The sequence below is a fragment of the Bombina bombina genome, unplaced genomic scaffold, assembly GCF_027579735.1.
Source record: "Bombina bombina isolate aBomBom1 unplaced genomic scaffold, aBomBom1.pri scaffold_648, whole genome shotgun sequence".
NCBI classification, from domain to species: domain Eukaryota; kingdom Metazoa; phylum Chordata; class Amphibia; order Anura; family Bombinatoridae; genus Bombina; species Bombina bombina.
In genome coordinates, this window is record NW_026512540.1 from 183,795 (window position 1) to 207,312 (window position 23,518).

At 39.4% G+C, this 23,518-nt stretch overlaps 1 long non-coding RNA gene across 1 annotated transcript in view; it reads right to left on the reverse strand.

Moving 5' to 3' along the window:
* LOC128644351 (uncharacterized) overlaps positions 1 to 23,063 on the reverse strand; it is a 37,790-nt gene extending 14,727 nt beyond the window's left edge. The window contains exon 1 of the long non-coding RNA XR_008399977.1: positions 22,927 to 23,063. This is a non-coding gene — a long non-coding RNA (uncharacterized LOC128644351). The remainder of the gene's footprint in view (positions 1 to 22,926) is intronic.
* Between the last annotated feature and the right edge of the window lie 455 nt (positions 23,064 to 23,518).

The window sequence follows — 23,518 nt, forward strand, 5'->3', positions numbered from 1 at the left end:
GAGCGGCAGATTAGGGGTTAATAATAATATGCAGGAGTCAGCGATAGCGGGGGCGGCAGATTAGGGGTTAATAAGTGTAAGGTTAGGGGTGTTTAGACTCGGGGTACATGTTAGGGTGTTAGGTGCAGACTTAGGAAGTGTTTCCCCATAGGAAACAATGGGGCTGCGTTAGGAGCTGAACGCTGCTTTTTTGCAGGTGTTAGTTTTTTTTTCAGCTCAAACAGCCCCATTGTTTCCTATGGGGGAATCGTGCACGAGCACGTTTTTGAAGCTGGCCGCGTCCGTAAGCACCGCTGGTATCGAGAGTTGTAGTGGCGGTAAATATGCTCTACGCTCCCTTTTTTGGAGCCTAACGCAGCCCTTCTGTGAACTCTAAATACCAGCGGTATTTAAAAGGTGCGAGGAAAAAAAAGCATGCGTAGCTAACGCACCCCTTTGGCCGCAGAACTCTAAATCTAGCCGTTAGGGTTTATTTTATAGGTAAGTATTTAGTTTTAAAAAGGAATAATTTAGTTAATGATAGTAATTTTATTTAGATTTATTTGAATTATATTTAAGTTAGGGGGGTTAGGGTTAGACTTAGGTTTAGGGGTTAATACATTTAGAATAGTGGTTTGGACGTTGGGGACGGCAGATTAAGGGTTAATAAGTGTAGGTAGGTTAAGGAGACATTGGGGCGGCAGATTAGGGGTTTAATAAATATAATGTAGGTGTCGGCGATGTTGGGGGCAGCAGATTAGGGGTTATTAAATATAATGTAGGTGGCGGCGATGTTGGGGGCAGCAGATTAGGGGTTAATAAATATAATGTAGGTGGCGGCGATGTCCGGAGCGGCAGATTAGGGGTTAATAAGTATAATGTAGGTGTCTGCAATGTTGGGGGTGGCAGATAAGGGGTTAATAAGTGTAAGATTAGGGTTGTTTAGACTTGGGGTTCATGTTAGGGTGTTAGGTGTAAATATAACTTTAGTTTCCCCATCGGAATCAATGGGGCTGCCTTACGACCAGCTCACCCCTGATTTAAGCAGCGCTGGTATTGGAGTGTGGTATGGAGCTCAATTTTGCTCTACGCTCACTTCTTGCCTGTTAACGCCGGGTTTGTAAAAACCTGTAATACCAGCACTGTAGGTAAGTGAGCGGTGAGAATAAACTGCACGTTAGCACCGCACAGCTCATAACGCAAAACTCGTAATCTGGCCGTTTGTTATTTTTGTAAGGTTAGGTTTTTGGTTTTCAGTAATCTTAGGGTTGTTTTATTCTCTGCAAGGGTATTTTTTTTATATTTTCTGTAATCTTAGTTTTGTTTTTTCAGTAATCTTAGGGTTTTTTATTTTATGTAATGTTTGGGTTTTTTCTAATGCAGGTTTTTTTTGTTTGTAATTTTTGAATGCTTTTTAGGTAGTTAGTATATTTTTAATTTTATTTCAGTGTATTTTAATTGGGGTTAAGTTAGGGGGTGTCAGGTTACGGGGCTTTGTTTTTAGTTTAATGCTTTGTGCTGTGGGGGTAAGAGGATTAGGGGTTAATAGGTTAATTGGGTGTTTGCATTGTGGGGGCTGGCAGATTAGGGGCTAATAGGTTAATTGGGTGTTTGCATTGTGGGGGGTTGGCGGATTAGGGGTTAACAAGTTAATTAGGTGTTTGCGATGTCGGGGGATGGCGGTTTAGGGGTTTATATGTTTTATTAGTGATTGCGATGTATGGGGATGGCGGTTTAGGGGTTAATAAATTTTATTAGTGATTGCGATGTATGGGGATGGCGGTTTAGGGGTTAATATATTTATTTAGTATTTGTGATGTGGGGGATGGTTTTAAATGGTGTTTTAACATTTGGGTTAAAAAAAATTCCGGTTTAGATTTTTACGTGTGACTTCAACATTTTTTTTTTTATGTTTATGTTACGCGTGCAATATGATATACTGGCGTAAGCTACTGTGGAACATAAAAGGGCCATAAAGATCACATTCTGGGGGTTGGGGGCCATATTGCTATGCTGAATGTTAAATATTACATTTCCCAACATCCCTGTCTCTCACTGCTGATATATATAAAAAAAATGGCCATTTTCAAGCATCTTGACATGGACTTCAACCCCATTAGACTGCCACATTCAACTCTCTGTCCCTATACTACTAACTCCTTAAGGTGCTACACTGTCCCTGTTACCTACTCACCCACTCTGCACACATTCAGGGAGGGGTTTCTATAAGAAACACCACATTTTGACCCAACAGCCACTTTATCTACAGTGGAGGGTTATAATGGGAGTCACACATATATTGCAGCAATGAGGCTGAGCCAGTCAAGAATGCAGGACAGCTAACCGGCCAATTATCCCTAGCAAACTAACTGGTATTTATAGTTCTCAATCCAGGACATTTTTAACTTAGGGAGGCTTCAAACAGTTTTCTTTCACCCCTATATCAGAGCAACATTAAACTTGTTGAACTGGTCATTTTCATCTGAGACAACAGACAGTAAAAGATGTTTTGTGATCCAGAAGTTTAAATATTATATCTCCCAGCATGCCTTTCTCCAGAACTGCCAACTAATTTGCATAGTCGGTAAAGTCAGACAAAGTTACATTACAGCAAGTGAATAGTAATATGTTACAGTGGTTTTCCATGTATCTGCAATTGCAGTGTAAAAATATTGTCTTGTTTCATGAGAAGACATAGGAACAGCAATGATTTAAGACTAAACAGACTAAGAATGGAAAAAAGGCAATTGTTTCAAACAATAATAGATCTTACTTCTAATTAAGAGGCTTAATCTTTATAAAATAGATTTTATTTCTGGTAGTGCATTATTTTGCTTGGGGGGGGGGGTGATCATAAAGTTGCTGAGATAGAAAGGTTTACATTTGAAATAAAAAGCCACATAAACAAAACCATCTGTACAGATGTGTAATTAGGCCATGTGAGAACAGACCTGCCATGTTTGTTTAGGGAAATGCCCTTTTATACCATTTCTATAAGAGATTATTATCTTGTTACTTCTTTAACATACCATATTCATCACAGTCACATTTATTTAGCCTTGTACTAATGAGTTTGTATACAGGGCATGTACCTTTATCCAAGGGCCCCATCACCAGAATAGCTGTCTGTCGCCCCTCATCTAATAATAGATCTTCTAGTTAAGGGGCTTTTCAAGTGTTTTGCCTTTTCTGTTGATGTGCTGCCCTAGGCACTGGTAATATATTGAGACTTTCCATGTATTGCTTTTTTTTCTGTAGTTATACAGCTCTAGGCACTAGTAATTTGTTCAGATGTTGTAGGTTATTGGTGTTTAAGGCACTGGTAATATTTTTGTGGAACTTCAGCCAATGTGTTGTGTGCCAGATGAAGAAATAACAGAGACCAGACCAAATATCCAAACAATGGCTAACCCTTCACAGGCTGATCTCTAATTCACTGCTAGCAGAACTTCCCTTACAGACACAGGGAAAGTGAAGCTCTTGCTAAGTGTAACAGCTAATATAATCAGAACATTCCTAGATAGGAGAAATAGATCTGATAAGTCATTATTAATCACACCACCCAGCTCCTCCAATAGCAGGTGCAATGGGAAGGGGAGCAAACAATCACAATAACACTAGTGTCATTATTGGCACCTCACTTGTAATCCTGCTCTTATTTGCACATTTCTTTCATGTTGGTTGAGTTGTTAGGCAAAATACAGACAAAGAAGAGTTTTATTTCTCTTAGAAAAACTAAGTCTTGTTTGTTACATTTCATGTGAGTTACCTGCAGACAAGACTATGTGACATTACAAATATTATTTAAAGATAAATGAGGTTTCTACCAGTATAAATTAGACTTGTGCGCTGCAGAAAAATTATTTTTGGATGTTTTAGAATTTCGTTTTAGGATCGATTCAAATTCGGATACATTCAAATGCATTTGTTTCTCATTCATTCGGATTAAAATAAATTTGGATGTATTTGGTTCAAATTCGATTTGTAAATTCGGAAGTTCGGTATGTGTTAGTTTGGATGTGCTGTGTATTAGATTAGTATTATGTACTGTAATATTAGGTGTAACTCATAGCAGAGTGATATAACATAATATACTGTAAACTACTAGTGTAATCGTGGTTAGTCCATGGCCATCCGAATGCAACAAATAAATCCAAACTAATTTGAATTTATTATTTATTTGAATTTGTATTTATTTGAATTTTATTATTTATTTATTGGGATCTTTCTAACGCCGGTATTTAGAGTCGTGGCTGAAGTGAGCGTTAGAAATCTAACGACAAAACTCCAGCCGCAGAAAAAAAACAGGAGTTAAGAGCTTTATGGGCTAACGCCGGTTTATAAACCTCTTAACTACTGTGCTCTAAAGTACACTAACACCCATAAACTACCTATGTACCCCTAAACCGAGGCCCCCCCACATCGCCGCCACTCTATTAAATTTTTTTAACCCCTAATCTGCCGACCGCACACCGCCGCCACCTACGTTATCCCTATGTACCCCTAATCTGCTGCCCCTAATACCGCCAACACCTACATAATATTTATTAACCCCTAATCTGCCGCCCCCGCTATCGCTGACACCTGCATATTTTTTTTAACCCCTAATCTGCCGCTCCGTACACCGCCACAACCTACATTATACCTATGTACCCCTAATCTGCTGCCCCTAACAAAGCCGACCCCTATATTATATTTATTAACCCCTAATCTGCCGCCCCCAACGTCGCCTCCACCTACCTACAATTATTAACCCCTAATCTGCCGACCGGACCACACCGCTACTATAATAAATGTATTAATCCCTAAAGCTAAGCTCTAATGCGAGCTCAATCTGATTGGCTGATCGGATCAGCCAATCGGATTGAACTTGAATCTGATTGGCAGATTTCATCAGCCAATCAGAATTTTCCTACCTTAATTCCGATTGGCTGATAGAATCCTATCAGCCAATCGGAATTCGAGGGACGCCATCTTGGATGACGTCCCTTAAAGGAACCGTCATTTGTCGGGAAGTCGTCGGTGAAGATGGATGTTCTGCGTCGTCGGGATGAACTACATGGATCCGGAAGAAAGAAGATTGAAGATGCCGCTTGATAGAAGACTTCAGTCGGATCAAGGACCTCTTCAGCTCCCGCTTGGATGAAGACTTTAGCCGGATCATGGACATCTTCAGCCCCCCGCTTGGGCTTGGATCAAGACATCGGAGGCTCTTCTGGATCGATCGGTGAACCCGGCGTGGTGAAGACAAGGTAGGGAGATCTTCAGGGGCTTAGTGTTAGGTTTATTTAAGGGGGGTTTGGGTTAGATTAGGGTTATGTGGGTGGTGGGTTGTAATGTTGGGGGGCGTATTGTATGTTTTTTTCTTACAGGCAAAAGAGCTGAATTCTTTGGGGCATGCCCCGCAAAGGGCCCTTTTCAGGGCTGGTAAGGTAAAAGAGCTTTTCTATTTTAATTTTAGAATAGGGTAGGGCATTTTTTTATTTTGGGGGTCTTTGTTATTTTATTAGGGGGCTTAGAGTAGGTGTAATTAGTTTAAAATTGTTGTAATATTTTTCTAATGTTTGTAAATATTTTTTTATTTTTTGTAACTTAATTCTTTTTTATTTTTTGTACTTTAGTTAGTTTATTTCATTGTATTTATTTGTAGGTATTGTATTTAATTAATTTATTGATAGTGTAGTGTTAGGTTTAATTGTAGATAATTGTAGGTAGTTTATTTAATTTATTTATTGATAGTGTAGTGTTAGGTTTAATTGTAACTTAGGTTAGGATTTATTTTACAGGTAATTTTGTAATTATTTTAACTAGGTAGCTATTAAATAGTTATTAACTATTTAATAGCTATTTTACCTGGTTAAAATAAATACAAAGTTGCCTGTAAAATAAATATTAATCCTAAAATAGCTACAATATAATTATAATTTATATTGTAGCTATATTAGGATTTATTTTACAGGTAAGTATTTAGCTTTAAATAGGAATAATTTATTTAATAAGAGTTAATTTATTTCGTTAGATTTAAATTATATTTAATTTAGGGGGGTGTTAGGGTTAGACTTAGCTTTAGGGGTTAATACATTTATTAGAGGAGCGGTGTGGTCCGGTCGGCAGATTAGGGGTTAATAATTGTAGGTAGGTGGAGGCGACGTTGGGGGCGGCAGATTAGGGGTTAATAAATATAATATAGGGGTCAGCGGTGTTAGGGGCAGCAGATTAGGGGTACATAGGGATAACGTAGGTTGCGTCGGTGTACAGAGAGGCAGATTAGGGGTTAATAATAATATGCGGGGGCAGCAGATTAGGGGTTAATAAATATAATATAGGGGTCTGCGGTGTTAGGGGCAGCAGATTAGGGGTACATAGGGATAACGTAGGTTGCGGCGGTGTACGGAGCGGCAGATTAGGGGTTAATAATAATATGCAGGGGGCAGCGATAGCAGGGGCGGCAGATTAGGGGTTAATAAGTGTAAGGTTAGGGGTGTTTAGACTCGGGGTACATGTTAGGGTGTTAGGTGCAGACTTAGGAAGTGTTTCCCCATAGTAAAAAATGGGGCTGCGTTAGGAGCACCACATTTTGACCCAACAGCCACTTTATCTACAGTGGAGGGTTATAATGGGAGTCACACATATATTGCAGCAATGAGGCTGAGCTAGTCAAGAATGCAGGACAGCTAACCGGCCAATTATCCCTAGTAAACTAACTGGTATTTATAGTTCTCAATCCAGGACATTTTTAACTTAGGGAGGCTTCAAACAGTTTTCTTTCACCCCTATATCAGAGCAACATTAAACTTGTTGAACTGGTCATTTTCATCTGAGACAACAGACAGTAAAAGATGTTTTGTGATCCAGAAGTTTAAATATTATATCTCCCAGCATGCCTTTCTCCAGAACTGCCAACTAATTTGCATAGTCGGTAAAGTCAGACAAAGTTACATTACAGCAAGTGAATAGTAATATGTTACAGTGGTTTTCCATGTATCTGCAATTGCAGTGTAAAAATATTGTCTTGTTTCATGAGAAGACATAGGAACAGCAATGATTTAAGACGAAACAGACTAAGAATGGAAAAAAGGCAATTGTTTCAAACAATAATAGATCTTACTTCTAATTAAGAGGCTTAATCTTTATAAAATAGATTTTATTTCTGGTAGTGCATTATTTTGCTTGCGGGGGGGGGGGGGGTGATCATAAAGTTGCTGAGATAGAAAGGTTTACATTTGAAATAAAAAGCCACATAAACAAAACCATCTGTACAGATGTGTAATTAGGCCATGTGAGAACAGACCTGCCATGTTTGTTTAGGGAAATGCCCTTTTATACCATTTCTATAAGAGATTATTATCTTGTTACTTCTTTAACATACCATATTCATCACAGTCACATTTATTTAGCCTTGTACTAATGAGTTTGTATACAGGGCATGTACCTTTATCCAAGGGCCCCATCACCAGAATAGCTGTCTGTCGCCCCTCATCTAATAATAGATCTTCTAGTTAAGGGGCTTTTCAAGTGTTTTGCCTTTTCTGTTGATGTGCTGCCCTAGGCACTGGTAATATATTGAGACTTTCCATGTATTGTTTTTTTTCTGTAGTTATACAGCTCTAGGCACTAGTAATTTGTTCAGACGTTGTAGGTTATTGGTGTTTAAGGCACTGGTAATATTTTTGTGGAACTTCAGCCAATGTGTTGTGTGCCAGATGAAGAAATAACAGAGACCAGACCAAATATCCAAACAATGGCTAACCCTTCACAGGCTGATCTCTAATTCACTGCTAGCAGAACTTCCCTTACAGACAAAGGGAAAGTGAAGCTCTTGCTAAGTGTAACAGCTAATATAATCGGAACATTCCTAGATAGGAGAAATAGATCTGATAAGTCATTATTAATCACACCACCCAGCTCCTCCAATAGCAGGTGCAATGGGAAGGGGAGCAAACAATCACAATAACGCTAGTGTCATTATAGGCACCTCACTTGTAATCCTGCTCTTATTTGCACATTTCTTTCATGTTGGTTGAGTTGTTAGGCAAAATACAGACAAAGAAGAGTTTTATTTCTCTTAGAAAAACTAAGTCTTGTTTGTTACATTTCATGTGAGTTACCTGCAGACAAGACTATGTGACATTACAAATATTATTTAAAGATAAATGAGGTTTCTACCAGTATAAATTAGACTTGTGCGCGGCAGAAAAATTAGTTTTGGATGTTTTAGAATTTCGTTTTAGGATCGATTCAAATTCGGATACATTCAAATGCATTTGTTTCTGATTAATTCGGATTAAAATACATTTGGATGTATTTGGTTCGGATTCGATTTGTAAATTCGGAAGTTCGGTATGTGTTAGTTTGGATGTGCTGTGTATTAGATTAGTATTATGTACTGTAATATTAGGTGTAACTCATAGCAGAGTGATATAACCTAATATACTGTAAACTACTAGTGTAATCGTGGTTAGTCCATGGCCATCCAAATGTAACAAATAAATCCAAACTAATTTGAATTTATTATTTATTTGAATTTTTATTTATTTGAATTTTATTATTTATTTATTTATTTATTGGGATCTTTCTAACGCCGGTATTTAGAGTCGTGGCTGAAGTGAGCGTTAGAAATCTAACGACAAAACTCCAGCCGCAGAAAAAAAACAGGAGTTAAGAGCTTTATGGGCTAACGCCGGTTTATAAAGCTCTTAACTACTGTGCTCTAAAGTACACTAACACCCATAAACTACCTATGTACCCCTAAACCGAGGCCCCCCCCACATCGCCGCCACTCTATTAAATTTTTTTAACCCCTAATCTGCCGACCGCACACCGCCGCCACCTACGTTATCCCTATGTACCCCTAATCTGCTGCCCCTAATACCGCCGACACCTACATAGAATTTATTAACCCCTAATCTGCCGCCCCCGCTATCGCTGACACCTGCATATTTTTTTAACCCCTAATCTGCCGCTCCGTACACCGCCGCAACCTACATTATACCTATGTACCCCTAATCTGCTGCCCCAACACAGCCGACCCCTATATTATATTTATTAACCCCTAATCTGCCGCCCCCAACATCGCCTCCACCTACCTACAATTATTAACCCCTAATCTGCCGACCGGACCACACCGCTACTATAATAAATGTATTAACCCCTAAAGCTAAGCTCTAATGCGAGTTCAATCTGATTGGCTGATCGGATCAGCCAATCGGATTGAACTTGAATCTGATTGGCTGATTTCATCAGCCAATCAGAATTTTCCTACCTTAATTCCGATTGGCTGATAGAATCCTATCAGCCAATCTGAATTTGAGGGATGCCATCTTGGATGTCGTCCCTTAAAGGAACCGTCATTTGTCGGGAAGTCGTCTGTGAAGATGGATGTTCCGTGTCGGCGGGATGAACTATATGGATCCGGAAGAAAGAAGATTGAAGATGGCGCTTGATAGAAGACTTCAGTCTGATCATGGACCTCTTCAGCTCCCGCTTGGATGAAGACTTTAGCCGGATCATGGACATCTTCAGCCCCCCTCTTGGGCTTGGATCAAGACATCGGAGGCTCTTCTGGATCGATCGGTGAACCCGGCGTGGTGAAGACAAGGTAGGGAGATCTTCAGGGGCTTAGTGATAGGTTTATTTAAGGGGGGTTTGGGTTAGATTAGAGGTATGTGGGTGGTGAGTTGTAATGTTGGGGGTGGTATTGTATGGTTTTTTTTTACAGTCAAAAGAGCTGAATTCTTTGGGGCATGCCCCGCAAAGGGCCCTTTTCAGGGCTGGTAAGGTAAAAGAGCTTTTCTATTTTAATTTTAGAATAGGGTAGGGCATTTTTTTATTTTGGGGGTCTTTGTTATTTTATGAGGGGGCTTAGAGTAGGTGTAATTAGTTTAAAATTGTTGTAATATTTTTCTAATGTTTGTAAATATTTTTTTATTTTTTGTAACTTAGTTAGTTTATTTCATTGTATTTATTTGTAGGTATTGTATTTAATTAATTTATTGATAGTGTAGTGTTAGGTTTAATTGTAGATAATTGTAGGTAGTTTATTTAATTTATTTATTGATAGTGTAGTGTTAGGTTTAATTGTAACTTAGGTTAGGATTTATTTTACAGGTAATTTTGTAATTATTTTAACTAGGTAGCTATTAAATAGTTATTAACTATTTAATAGCTATTGTACCTGGTTAAAATAAATACAAAGTTGCCTGTAAAATAAATATTAATCCTAAAATAGCTACAATATAATTATAATTTATATTGTAGCTATATTAGGATTTATTTTACAGGTAAGTATTTAGCTTTAAATAGGAATAATTTATTTAATAAGAGTTAATTTATTTCGTTAGATTTAAATTATATTTAATTTAGGGGGGTGTTAGGGTTAGACTTAGCTTTAGGGGTTAATACATTTATTAGAGGAGCGGTGTGGTCCGGTCGGCAGATTAGGGGTTAATAATTGTAGGTAGGTGGAGGCGACGTTGGGGGCGGCAGATTAGGGGTTAATAAATATAATATAGGGGTCGGCGGTGTTAGGGGCAGCAGATTAGGGGTACATAGGGATAACGTAGGTTGCGTCGGTGTACGGAGAGGCAGATTAGGGGTTAATAATAATATGCGGGGGCAGCAGATTAGGGGTTAATAAATATAATATAGGGGTCTGCGGTGTTAGGGGCAGCAGATTAGGGGTACATAGGGATAACGTAGGTTGCGGCGGTGTACGGAGCGGCAGATTAGGGGTTAATAATAATATGCAGGGGGCAGCGATAGCAGGGGCGGCAGATTAGGGGTTAATAAGTGTAAGGTTAGGGGTGTTTAGACTCGGGGTACATGTTAGGGTGTTAGGTGCAGACTTAGGAAGTGTTTCCCCATAGTAAAAAATGGGGCTGCGTTAGGAGCACCACATTTTGACCCAACAGCCACTTTATCTACAGTGGAGGGTTATAATGGGAGTCACACATATATTGCAGCAATGAGGCTGAGCTAGTCAAGAATGCAGGACAGCTAACCGGCCAATTATCCCTAGTAAACTAACTGGTATTTATAGTTCTCAATCCAGGACATTTTTAACTTAGGGAGGCTTCAAACAGTTTTCTTTCACCCCTATATCAGAGCAACATTAAACTTGTTGAACTGGTCATTTTCATCTGAGACAACAGACAGTAAAAGATGTTTTGTGATCCAGAAGTTTAAATATTATATCTCCCAGCATGCCTTTCTCCAGAACTGCCAACTAATTTGCATAGTCGGTAAAGTCAGACAAAGTTACATTACAGCAAGTGAATAGTAATATGTTACAGTGGTTTTCCATGTATCTGCAATTGCAGTGTAAAAATATTGTCTTGTTTCATGAGAAGACATAGGAACAGCAATGATTTAAGACGAAACAGACTAAGAATGGAAAAAAGGCAATTGTTTCAAACAATAATAGATCTTACTTCTAATTAAGAGGCTTAATCTTTATAAAATAGATTTTATTTCTGGTAGTGCATTATTTTGCTTGCGGGGGGGGGTTATTATAAAGTTGCTGAGATAGAAAGGTTTACATTTGAAATAAAAAGCCACATAAACAAAACCATCTGTACAGATGTGTAATTAGGCCATGTGAGAACAGACCTGCCATGTTTGTTTAGGGAAATGCCCTTTTATACCATTTCTATAAGAGATTATTATCTTGTTACTTCTTTAACATACCATATTCATCACAGTCACATTTATTTAGCCTTGTACTAATGAGTTTGTATACAGGGCATGTACCTTTATCCAAGGGCCCCATCACCAGAATAGCTGTCTGTCGCCCCTCATCTAATAATAGATCTTCTAGTTAAGGGGCTTTTCAAGTGTTTTGCCTTTTCTGTTGATGTGCTGCCCTAGGCACTGGTAATATATTGAGACTTTCCATGTATTGTTTTTTTCTGTAGTTATACAGCTCTAGGCACTAGTAATTTGTTCAGACGTTGTAGGTTATTGGTGTTTAAGGCACTGGTAATATTTTTGTGGAACTTCAGCCAATGTGTTGTGTGCCAGATGAAGAAATAACAGAGACCAGACCAAATATCCAAACAATGGCTAACCCTTCACAGGCTGATCTCTAATTCACTGCTAGCAGAACTTCCCTTACAGACAAAGGGAAAGTGAAGCTCTTGCTAAGTGTAACAGCTAATATAATCAGAACATTCCTAGATAGGAGAAATAGATCTGATAAGTCATTATTAATCACACCACCCAGCTCCTCCAATAGCAGGTGCAATGGGAAGGGGAGCAAACAATCACAATAACGCTAGTGTCATTATTGGCACCTCACTTGTAATCCTGCTCTTATTTGCACATTTCTTTCATGTTGGTTGAGTTGTTAGGCAAAATACAGACAAAGAAGAGTTTTATTTCTCTTAGAAAAACTAAGTCTTGTTTGTTACATTTCATGTGAGTTACCTGCAGACAAGACTATGTGACATTACAAATATTATTTAAAGATAAATGAGGTTTCTACCAGTATAAATTAGACTTGTGCGCGGCAGAAAAATTAGTTTTGGATGTTTTAGAATTTCGTTTTAGGATCGATTCAAATTCGGATACATTCAAATGCATTTGTTTCTGATTAATTCGGATTAAAATACATTTGGATGTATTTGGTTCGGATTCGATTTGTAAATTCGGAAGTTCGGTATGTGTTAGTTTGGATGTGCTGTGTATTAGATTAGTATTATGTACTGTAATATTAGGTGTAACTCATAGCAGAGTGATATAACCTAATATACTGTAAACTACTAGTGTAATCGTGGTTAGTCCATGACCATCCGAATGTAACAAATAAATCCAAACTAATTTGAATTTATTATTTATTTGAATTTTTATTTATTTGAATTTTATTATTTATTTATTTATTTATTTATTGGGATCTTTCTAACGCCGGTATTTAGAGTCGTGGCTGAAGTGAGCGTTAGAAATCTAACGACAAAACTCCAGCCGCAGAAAAAAAACAGGAGTTAAGAGCTTTATGGGCTAACGCCGGTTTATAAAGCTCTTAACTACTGTGCTCTAAAGTACACTAACACCCATAAACTACCTATGTACCCCTAAACCGAGGCCCCCCCACATCGCCGCCACTCTATTAAATTTTTTTAACCCCTAATCTGCCGACCGCACACCGCCGCCACCTACGTTATCCCTATGTACCCCTAATCTGCTGCCCCTAATACCGCCGACACCTACATAGAATTTATTAACCCCTAATCTGCCGCCCCCGCTATCGCTGACACCTGCATATTTTTTTAACCCCTAATCTGCCGACCGCACACCGCCGCAACCTACATTATACCTATGTACCCCTAATCTGCTGCCCCTAACACAGCCGACCCCTATATTATATTTATTAACACCTAATCTGCCACCCCCAACGTAACCTCCACCTACCTACAATTATTAACCCCTAATCTGCTGACCGGACCACACCGCTACTATAATAAATGTATTAACCCCTAAAGCTAAGCTCTAATGCGAGCTCAATCTGATTGGCTGATCGGATCAGCCAATCGGATTGAACTTGAATCTGATTGGCTGATTTCATCAGCCAATCAGAATTTTCCTACCTTAATTCCGATTGGCTGATAGAATCCTATCAGCCAATCTGAATTTGAGGGACGCCATCTTGGATGTCGTCCCTTAAAGGAACCGTCATTTGTCGGGAAGTCGTCTGTGAAGATGGATGTTCCGTGTTGGCGGGATGAACTATATGGATCCGGAAGAAAGAAGATTGAAGATGGCGCTTGATAGAAGACTTCAGTCTGATCATGGACCTCTTCAGCTCCCGCTTGGATGAAGACTTTAGCCGGATCATGGACACCTTCAGCCTCCCGCTTGGGCTTGGATCAAGACATCGGAGGCTCTTCTGGATCGATCGGTGAACCCGGCGTGGTGAAGACAAGGTAGGGAGATCTTCAGGGGCTTAGTGATAGGTTTATTTAAGGGGGGTTTGGGTTAGATTAGGGGTATGTGGGTGGTGGGTTGTAATGTTGGGGGGGGGGTATTGTATGTTTTTTTTTACAGGCAAAAGAGCTGAATTCTTTGGGGCATGCCCCGCAAAGGGCCCTTTTCAGGGCTGGTAAGGTAAAAGAGCTTTTCTATTTTAATTTTAGAATAGGGTAGGGCATTTTTTTATTTTGGGGGTCTTTGTTATTTTATTAGGGGGCTTAGAGTAGGTGTAATTAGTTTAAAATTGTTGTAATATTTTTCTAATGTTTGTAAATATTTTTTTATTTTTTGTAACTTAGTTCTTATTTATTTTTTTTACTTTAGTTAGTTTATTTCATTGTATTTATTTGTATGTATTGTATTTAATTAATTTATTGATAGTGTAGTGTTAGGTTTAATTGTAGATAATTGTAGGTAGTTTATTTAATTTATTTATTGATAGTGTAGTGTTAGGTTTAATTGTAACTTAGGTTAGGATTTATTTTACAGGTAATTTTGTAATTATTTTAACTAGGTAGCTATTAAATAGTTATTAACTATTTAATAGCTATTGTACCTGGTTAAAATAAATACAAAGTTGCCTGTAAAATAAATATTAATCCTAAAATAGCTACAATATAATTATAATTTATACTGTAGCTATATTAGGATTTATTTTACAGGTAAGTATTTAGCTTTAAATAGGAATAATTTATTTAATAAGAGTTATTTTATTCCGTTAGATTTAAATTATATTTAACTTAGGGGGGTTTTAGTGTTAGAGTTAGACTTAGCTTTAGGGGTTAATACATTTATTAGAGTAGCGGTGTGGTCCGGTCGGCAGATTAGGGGTTAATAATTGTAGGTAGGTGGAGGCGACGTTGGGGGCGGCAGATTAGGGGTTAATAAATATAATATAGGGGTCGGCGGTGTTAGGGGCAGCAGATTAGGGGTACATAGGGATAACGTAGGTTGCGGCGGTGTATGGAGCGGCAGATTAGGGGTTAATAATAATATGCAGGGGTCAGCGATAGCGGGGGCAGCAGATTAGGGGTTAATAAATATAATATAGGGGTCTGTGGTGTTAGCGGCAGCAGATTAGGGGTACATAGGGATAACGTAGGTTGCGGCGGTGTACGGAGCGGCAGATTAGGGGTTAATAATAATATGCAGGGGTCAGCGATAGCGGGGGCGGCAGATTAGGGGTTAATAAATGTAAGGTTAGGGGTGTTTAGACTCGGGGTACATGTTAGGGTGTTAGGTGCAGACTTAGGAAGTGTTTCCCCATAGGAAACAATGGGGCTGCGTTAGGAGCTGAACGCTGCTTTTTTGCAGGTGTTAGTTTTTTTTCCAGCTCAAACAGCCCCATTGTTTCCTATGGGGGAATCGTGCACGAGCACGTTTTTGAAGCTGGCCACGTCCGTAAGCACCGCTGGTATCGAGAGTTGCAGTGGCGGTAAATATGCTCTACGCTCCTTTTTTTGGAGCCTAACGCAGCCCTTCTGTGAACTCTAAATACCAGCGGTATTTAAAAGGTGCGGGGGAAAAAAAGCATGCGTAGCTAACGCACCCCTTTGGCCGCAGAACTCTAAATCTAGCCGTTAGGGTTTATTTTATAGGTAAGTATTTAGTTTTAAAAAGGAATAATTTAGTTAATGATAGTAATTTTATTTAGATTTATTTGAATTATATTTAAGTTAGGGGGGTTAGGGTTAGACTTAGGTTTAGGGGTTAATACATTTAGAATAGTGGTTTGGACGTTGGGGACGGCAGATTAAGGGTTAATAAGTGTAGGTAGGTTAAGGAGACATTGGGGCGGCAGATTAGGGGTTTAATAAATATAATGTAGGTGTCGGCGATGTTGGGGGCAGCAGATTAGGGGTTATTAAATATAATGTAGGTGGCGGCGATGTTGGGGGCAGCAGATTAGGGGTTAATAAATATAATGTAGGTGGCGGCGATGTCCGGAGTGGCAGATTAGGGGTTAATAAGTATAATGTAGGTGTCTGCAATGTTGGGGGTGGCAGATTAGGGGTTAATAAGTGTAAGATTAGGGTTGTTTAGACTTGGGGTTCATGTTAGGGTGTTAGGTGTAAATATAACTTTAGTTTCCCCATCGGAATCAATCTTTATAAAATAGATTTTATTTCTGGTAGTGCATTATTTTGCTTGGGGGGGGGGGATGATCATAAAGTTGCTGAGATAGAAAGGTTTACATTTGAAATAAAAAGCCACATAAACAAAAGCATCTGTACAGATGTGTAATTAGGCCATCTGAGAACAGACCTGCAATGTTTGTTTAGGGAAATGCCCTTTTATACCATTTCTATAAGAGATTATTATCTTGTTACTTCTTTAACATACCATATTCATCACAGTCACATTTATTTAGCCTTGTACTAATGAGTTTGTATACAGGGCATGTACCTTTATCCAAGGGCCCCATCACCAGAATAGCTGTCTGTCGCCCCTCATCTAATAATAGATCTTCTAGTTAAGGGGCTTTTCAAGTGTTTTGCCTTTTCTGTTGATGTGCTGCCCTAGGCACTGGTAATATATTGAGACTTTCCATGTATTGTTTTTTTTCTGTAGTTATACAGCTCTAGGCACTAGTAATTTGTTCAGATGTTGTAGGTTATTGGTGTTTAAGGCACTGGTAATATTTTTGTGGAACTTCAGCCAATGTGTTGTGTGCCAGATGAAGAAATAACAGAGACCAGACCAAATATCCAAACAATGGCTAACCCTTCACAATCTGATCTCTAATTCACTGCTAGCAGAACTTCCCTTACAGACAAAGGGAAAGTGAAGCTCTTACTAAGTGTAACAGCTAATATAATCGGAACATTCCTAGATAGGAGAAATAGATCTGATAAGTCATTATTAATCACACCACCCAGCTCCTCCAATAGCAGGTGCAATGGGAAGGGGAGCAAACAATCACAATAACGCTAGTGTCATTATTGGCACCTCACTTGTAATCCTGCTCTTATTTGCACATTTCTTTCATGTTGGTTGAGTTGTTAGGCAAAATACAGACAAAGAAGAGTTTTATTTCTCTTAAGTCTTGTTTGTTACATTTCATGCGAGTTACCTGCAGACAAGACTATATGACGTGCATTACAAATATTATTTAAAGATAAATTAGGTTTCTACCAGTATAAATTAGACTTCTGCACGGCGGAAAAATTAGTTTCAGATATTTTAGAATTTTGTTTTCGGATCGATTCAAATTTCGTAAACATTCGAATGCATTTGTTTCGGATTCATTTGGATTCAAATAAATTTGGATGTATTCGGTTCGGATTCGATTCGTAAATTCGGAAGTTCGGTATGCGTTAGTTTGGATGTGCTGTGTATTAGACTAGTATTATGTAGTATAGTATCAGAGTAATATTTGTAAGAAGTGTAATCCACAAATAGAAGCCCCTTAAAAATGAACAATCAAATAGTAATATTCAGTGCAAATGCACTGTTAAGAGCAAGGCTGTGTTACTAATAATGTGCAGGGGGGTGCTGGCTGTCTAGTAACATAGGAAAATGAACAAGAAAAAGTTGACAGTACCTCAGCACTCAGAGGGTTACCACAATCTAGGAAATATCAATATCAGGATTTGGGTAGATGCCAGACAATGGAAACTTACGTAACTTTTACTGATATGCTAGTAAAAATATGTAAGTGTGTAGCACATAGAATATATGTAAAGACAAGGACATTTAAAACTTAGAATAAAAAACTATATACATATGTGTGTATGGCACAGAGGATAAATTATAATAATGGGATAAGCACGATATGGTAAAACCACACAGACCAAGGCTTCAACAGGTTCACGGATTGCAACAAAGCTATCTAGAAAAAGGGGATTGACCCCTACAACAATTACACTGAGCTATGCAATACTGGAACAGCTAGTCTGAGCTGTACTGTGTGGCAGAGAAAATTAAATAAGGTAATGAGAAAGCCAAACGTATGATACACAATTAATATCCCATAAGTATTAGGAAGAGGGTCTCATACACACAAAATACGCCTCATGCACATTTCGCCGCTAGCACAGCTTTCTCAAAGGCTAACCAGAGTCTGGCCACCAACCTGGTCCTTATTAGACAATAAGCCAATCAGGGGTGGCTAAAAAACACACCCCTCACAGTAGCCTATCAAATGAGACCTGCCGTCATTGGTTGATCATTCATCACATGTGTTAGGCAAGCCGGATAGTGTAACCACACCTACCCGTTGCCATGGTAATGTTAATACCACTGCTGATTCAATATACGTAGAGGAGGTAACAAGTCACATATGCGTGAAGTCAAAGTGATAATCTGACAATGCGGTTGCAGTCATAAATGTATTCATAAATGATAACAACAGTTGGGGAGAAAATATTGGATATAATGTTGTTGTTAGTCACAGTAGTAAAATGGAACTTATTTAGCATATGCTTATACATTGATCAGATCAAAGATCATGGTACATAAGTTTTTGGAAGATGGGGGAACGTAATCTCCGATATGCCATATAAAATGCATACCATAAAGAAAACGGGCTGGATTGCACATGTCCAATAAAGTAATATATAATAATCTTAAGTTGTATAATACGTCAAAAAAACGTCAAAAAACATTTCAGTGCACATTTTCAACATGCATAACAGATATTGAAAGTTAACCAATAATTCTGTAAGATATTAAAAAGAGGGAAATTATCCATAATTTTCCGTAATTTTGCCACGATCACAATAAATGCCCATAGGTACTAGATCTTACGTGTTTTAAATCGATACCACAATACTGATATCCTATGGTACTAAGTATAGAAATCATGTAGTAGTTATTTACTAATGATGGGTACAATCACATAAGAGCTGCTAAAAAGTGTTCTGTCAAACATATTAAGCATAATTAAACAATATAGAAACCATATAGTATTATATCTCTTAATGATATCGTAACTGTTTACTGCTGCTGGCTCAGATATATATAGGAATTCTATTCCAACATATAGAGAATGAGTAATACTGAGTTAGTAAAAAAGGGGGTTCATCAACTGATTGAGGCAGTTAGAAACGCATCTATATAAGTGCAATTGCTCCTAAACCGCTACAGTCCAATAACTAGAAACATATGTTGCTGTGAATTCTCATAGTCATTAAATTATGTTTGTGCAGCTTAGAAGTGACAGAGTGAATGGTACAAAGTCTTATATCTAAAGTCACTATAAGAGTATACTAGATAAGTTTAGTAAGATATGCTAGTTTGTCTAATTATAGAATTTGATAGTAGTACCATATCATGATGATTATAGTTTCTAAATTTAAATCATCCATATAGAGCTAAGTCCCTATGGTTGAAGGTATAATTTAGTGAAAAACTCTCATAAAAAAGCTGCAAAGCCATCTTGCTCATTAAGGCCATAGGGTACTAGTGTGTTCAGCCAGAAAATCCAGCGGCACTCAGATTGGAGTAGCATTTGTTCAGTGTCACCTCCTCTTATGCCAGGTTTGATTACCTGTAAAACAGATACTTTCAATAGGGGTTTGATGCCGTGTTGTTTCAAATAGTCTCTCGCTACAGGGGTTAGTGTTTTCTTTTTACCCATGTCGGTTATACAATTTTTAATACTGTTGATATGTTCACCTATTCTGGTGCGTAACTCGCGTGTCGTGATTTCCACGTACCTCATGCCACATTTGCATAAGAGACAATAGACAACGTTTTTGGTCCTGCAATTCGCAAAACCAAACATTCGTTTGGTTCCTGCTGGAGTAATAAACTCCCTTTCGTCATGTATATACTCGCAGAAACTACATGAGCCACATGCGTATGTTCCACACAGTCTTTTATTACCTGGTTTCTTCTTAATAAAGTGACTCTGAACCAATTTGTTTGCTATTGTAGGAACTCTACGCCAGCTAGTATTAATTTTGTATCCTATGCTTTGGGCTAGTACTTGATCAGATTTAAGGATACTTGCGTATTTATTTAATATCCCATTTATGAGTTGATGTTCAGCATTATAGGTTGTAACAAATCTAACAATATTTTCAGAGTCTGTTTTTTCTTTTTAGGTATAAGTAAGGAGTCTCTAGATCAGGGGTGTCAAACTCAAATTCATCGGGGGCCACATCAGCAGTTTGGTCACCCTCAAAGGGCCTCAAAGGGCCGGTTGTATAGGACTATGTATATCCAAAGTTTACCGCTCAGACTTTTAAGCAGAATAATAAGCAGACCCCCATAATAAGCAGACCCCCCCCCTCCCACATACATCACATACATTCCCAGTGGCGTATTTAGTTTTTTTGCTGCCCTAGGCAATCAAAATTCTGCTGCCCCCCCCCAACCCCTTTGTTTTTAGGCTGTTTTTCAGCCACAATAATTTTTGGTCACATCATGTTTCTTTATTCAGACTTCCTCATTGACTTGCCAAATACCTAAGTAAGGGGTCAGGTTCCTTGCCCAATGCCGCCCACTAAACTAATATACCAGTTTTATACATAACAATAACTAACTAACCTTTGCAAACAGCCCCAGGGGGTATATAATACATCTGCTTTCTGTGACTTTATATGCTTTTATGATATCACACAGAAAACATAGTACTCCAGTGTCACGCTATGGAGGGAGGGGCGGGTGTCAGTGTGCAGGTCTGCAGGAGCCGAACACCGGTACGTGAGACATCTAGAGATCCCCCCCCCAGCTGCCTTTTCTGCAAACCCTTGTAACCCTTCTCCTCCCCGCTCAAAGTGTTAATAGCACCGCACAGGGAAAAAAAGGAGTTATCCCTGCTGCGGTCTGCTTGTGAAAACTGTTAGCTGAAGAGATGTGTGTGGGTGGAGTTCCGGGAATTGCCGATTCCCATTTTTGATAATCAATCACCATTGCCAAATTAGACACACAACCAACCGGTATAAGCTTTCACGGTAGTGTTGTAAAAAAAGAACATGAAGGGTGAAGCTAGCGCGTGCACATTCACAAACAAATGTTTACAGCCTGGGCGCGGGCTTCAGTAGAGGGGGGGGGGAACCGCCTCAGTATTCAGCAGCGCTAGCTTCAGCCTTCATGTTCTTTTTTTACAACACTACCGTGAAAGCTTATACCGGTTGGTTGTGTGTCTAATTTGGCAATGGTGATTGGATTATCAAAAATGGGAATCGGCAATTCCCGGAACTCCACCCACACACATCTCTTCAGCTATCAGTCTTCACAAGCAGACCGCAGCAGGGATAACACTTTTTTTTTTCCTGTGCGGTGCTATTAACACTTTGAGCCCGGGAGGAGAAGGGTTACAAGGGTTTTTCTGCTATTAACGCGCATCCCTGGCTGCACACTTACCTCAGTCGCAGAAGCAGACGTTCTGGCGGCTAAAAGTAACATTAAGTTATAAGCAAAGCATCTAATAAAATGTATCAATTTCATGAGAGGCAGCCAATAATGTGAAAGTAAAAATGTGCCGGTTGCTATGCATAATAATAATAATAAAAAAATCGCGGTATCAGGGGTGAAGGCTGGCGGCCGGCGGCGGTTACACGGGCCACATGACAAGGTCTGGTGGGCCGGATTCGGCCCGCGGGCCTTGTGTTTGACACCCGTGCTCTAGATGTTCTCTTAGCACGTTGAAATGCTAATCTTATCGTTTTTCGTGTATATCTTCTCTCCCTTAGACGCAGCTTCAATTCTTTAGCTCTTTGGATAAAAACAGATTCATCAGTACAATTTCTCCTGATTCTCAGGAATTCCCCAGTAGGAATTGCTCTCTTTGTTGGTGTCGTGTGGCAACTGTCATATTGCAGTAGTGAATTCGTTGCCGTCTCTTTCCTGTACAGATCCGTCTTAAGTGTATTAGTCTCATCTTTATAAATTATAATGTCAAGGAATTCCACTTGTGATTCACTAATATTGTAAGTTAGTTTTAGGTTAAGATCATTTTTATTTAACAGCGACATGAATGCTTTGAATTCATAAGCACTGCCTGTCCAAATGATAAACAGGTCCTCTATGTAACGACTCCACATACTTATGTATTTAGTGTAGTGGGACAAGTCAACCCTGGAGCTGTTAATATGAGTCGGAATGGTTTCGCAGAAAGACTCTCCCTGCATCTCCGGTCTCTAACATTCTCCCATTCTCTCAAGAAGAGGCTAACAGGACTGCTTAAAGCTCCAGTCCCATTTCAAAGAGTACTACCCTCCATAAGAGACTACTCCGAATCTTCCGACTCTTCTCTGCCAACCACCTGTGACGAAAGGCAAAGAATGACTGGGGGATAGGGAAAGTGGGGGAGGTATTTAAGCCTTTGGCTGGGTTGTCTTTGCCTCCTCCTGGTGGCCAGGTTCTAATTTACCACAAGTAATGAATGATGCCATGGACTCTCCTCCCCTTTAGTTGGAAATAGCCCTGGTACCAAAAGGCCAGAAAATTGAAAAGTGCTGTGATCACTAAGGGGTTAAAACGTTTGTGTATACTATCAATAGTGTCAGCATATTTGTAGAGGTTATGCCTCTGTGCTGGCCACTTTTCCACGTAGCAGGTAGCCAAAACCCTAAAGCACCTCTGCTACTCTTCATAAGTCTCTGGCCGCTTGACCCTCTTGGGGCCGGTCCCATCTTCTGCCCTCTCTTTGTTCCTGTATGCTTCAGCAGAAAGTTCAAAGATATTGACATACCACCCTAACTGAATCTTTTTGATTACCTTTGTATTCAAATGCCCATACAGGGAATGCACCAGACAAGGGTAGGTGTACCCTTGAGCTGCCACTTTTCTGGATACTGGTAGACCTGCACCTGAGCCGCTATACACTACCAACTGCTGACTAGTAGCGTCTGCTGTAACCCCAGTGCCACCTGTCTTAGCTTTCTCCTGCGCTGCAAACATTTTTTTTGATCATCCTAAACATGTGCTGCTTTCCCTTGCCCACTAGCCCCAGTTCCTTTCCACTCTCTGAGTCTGACCCACTGGATTATGAGCTCATATCAGCATGTGTGTGTATAGGGATCAATAACTCACCAGTCACCAACGCCTGCCCAGTTGTTCCAGACATAGAAGGCTCCGCCACTGCCGCAGCTGTTCCTGCTGTCTGTTGAGTCACTGTTCTTGCCTGCTGACATTGCTGCCACATAAATGTACTGGTTGAGGTATTCATCACTTCCTGTGAAATAACAGAAAGATGGGGAGTACTCTGGAAAGAGGATGGGACTCCAGAGGGGCCCACCCCTTCTAAAATAACAAATTTCCAACATTCATACTGGAACCTTGACCTACATAAGCGCTGGCAGGCCCTGACCCATGAGTTCCTGAGTTTGCAATCATACCTCTTCCGCAACTAATGCTAGGCGCATTATATATGCTAGCCTGACTTGTAAGATGATAATTAACTCCATGTACACTGCTAAGGTTAATAACAGAACAATTCCCTGCCATCAATGACTCATTAACATTCAGAACGCTCCTACTTCTGTCCGTAAGGCTCCCAGCATTTCGACAGTGCGTCACATTTATACTGCCTACTTGCTCATGCAAGCCTCCATCCGACTCTCTTCTGCATCAGGCTTCATCATCTCGCACACTCAAAAATTCTACCTCTGTGTTTGAAACCCTG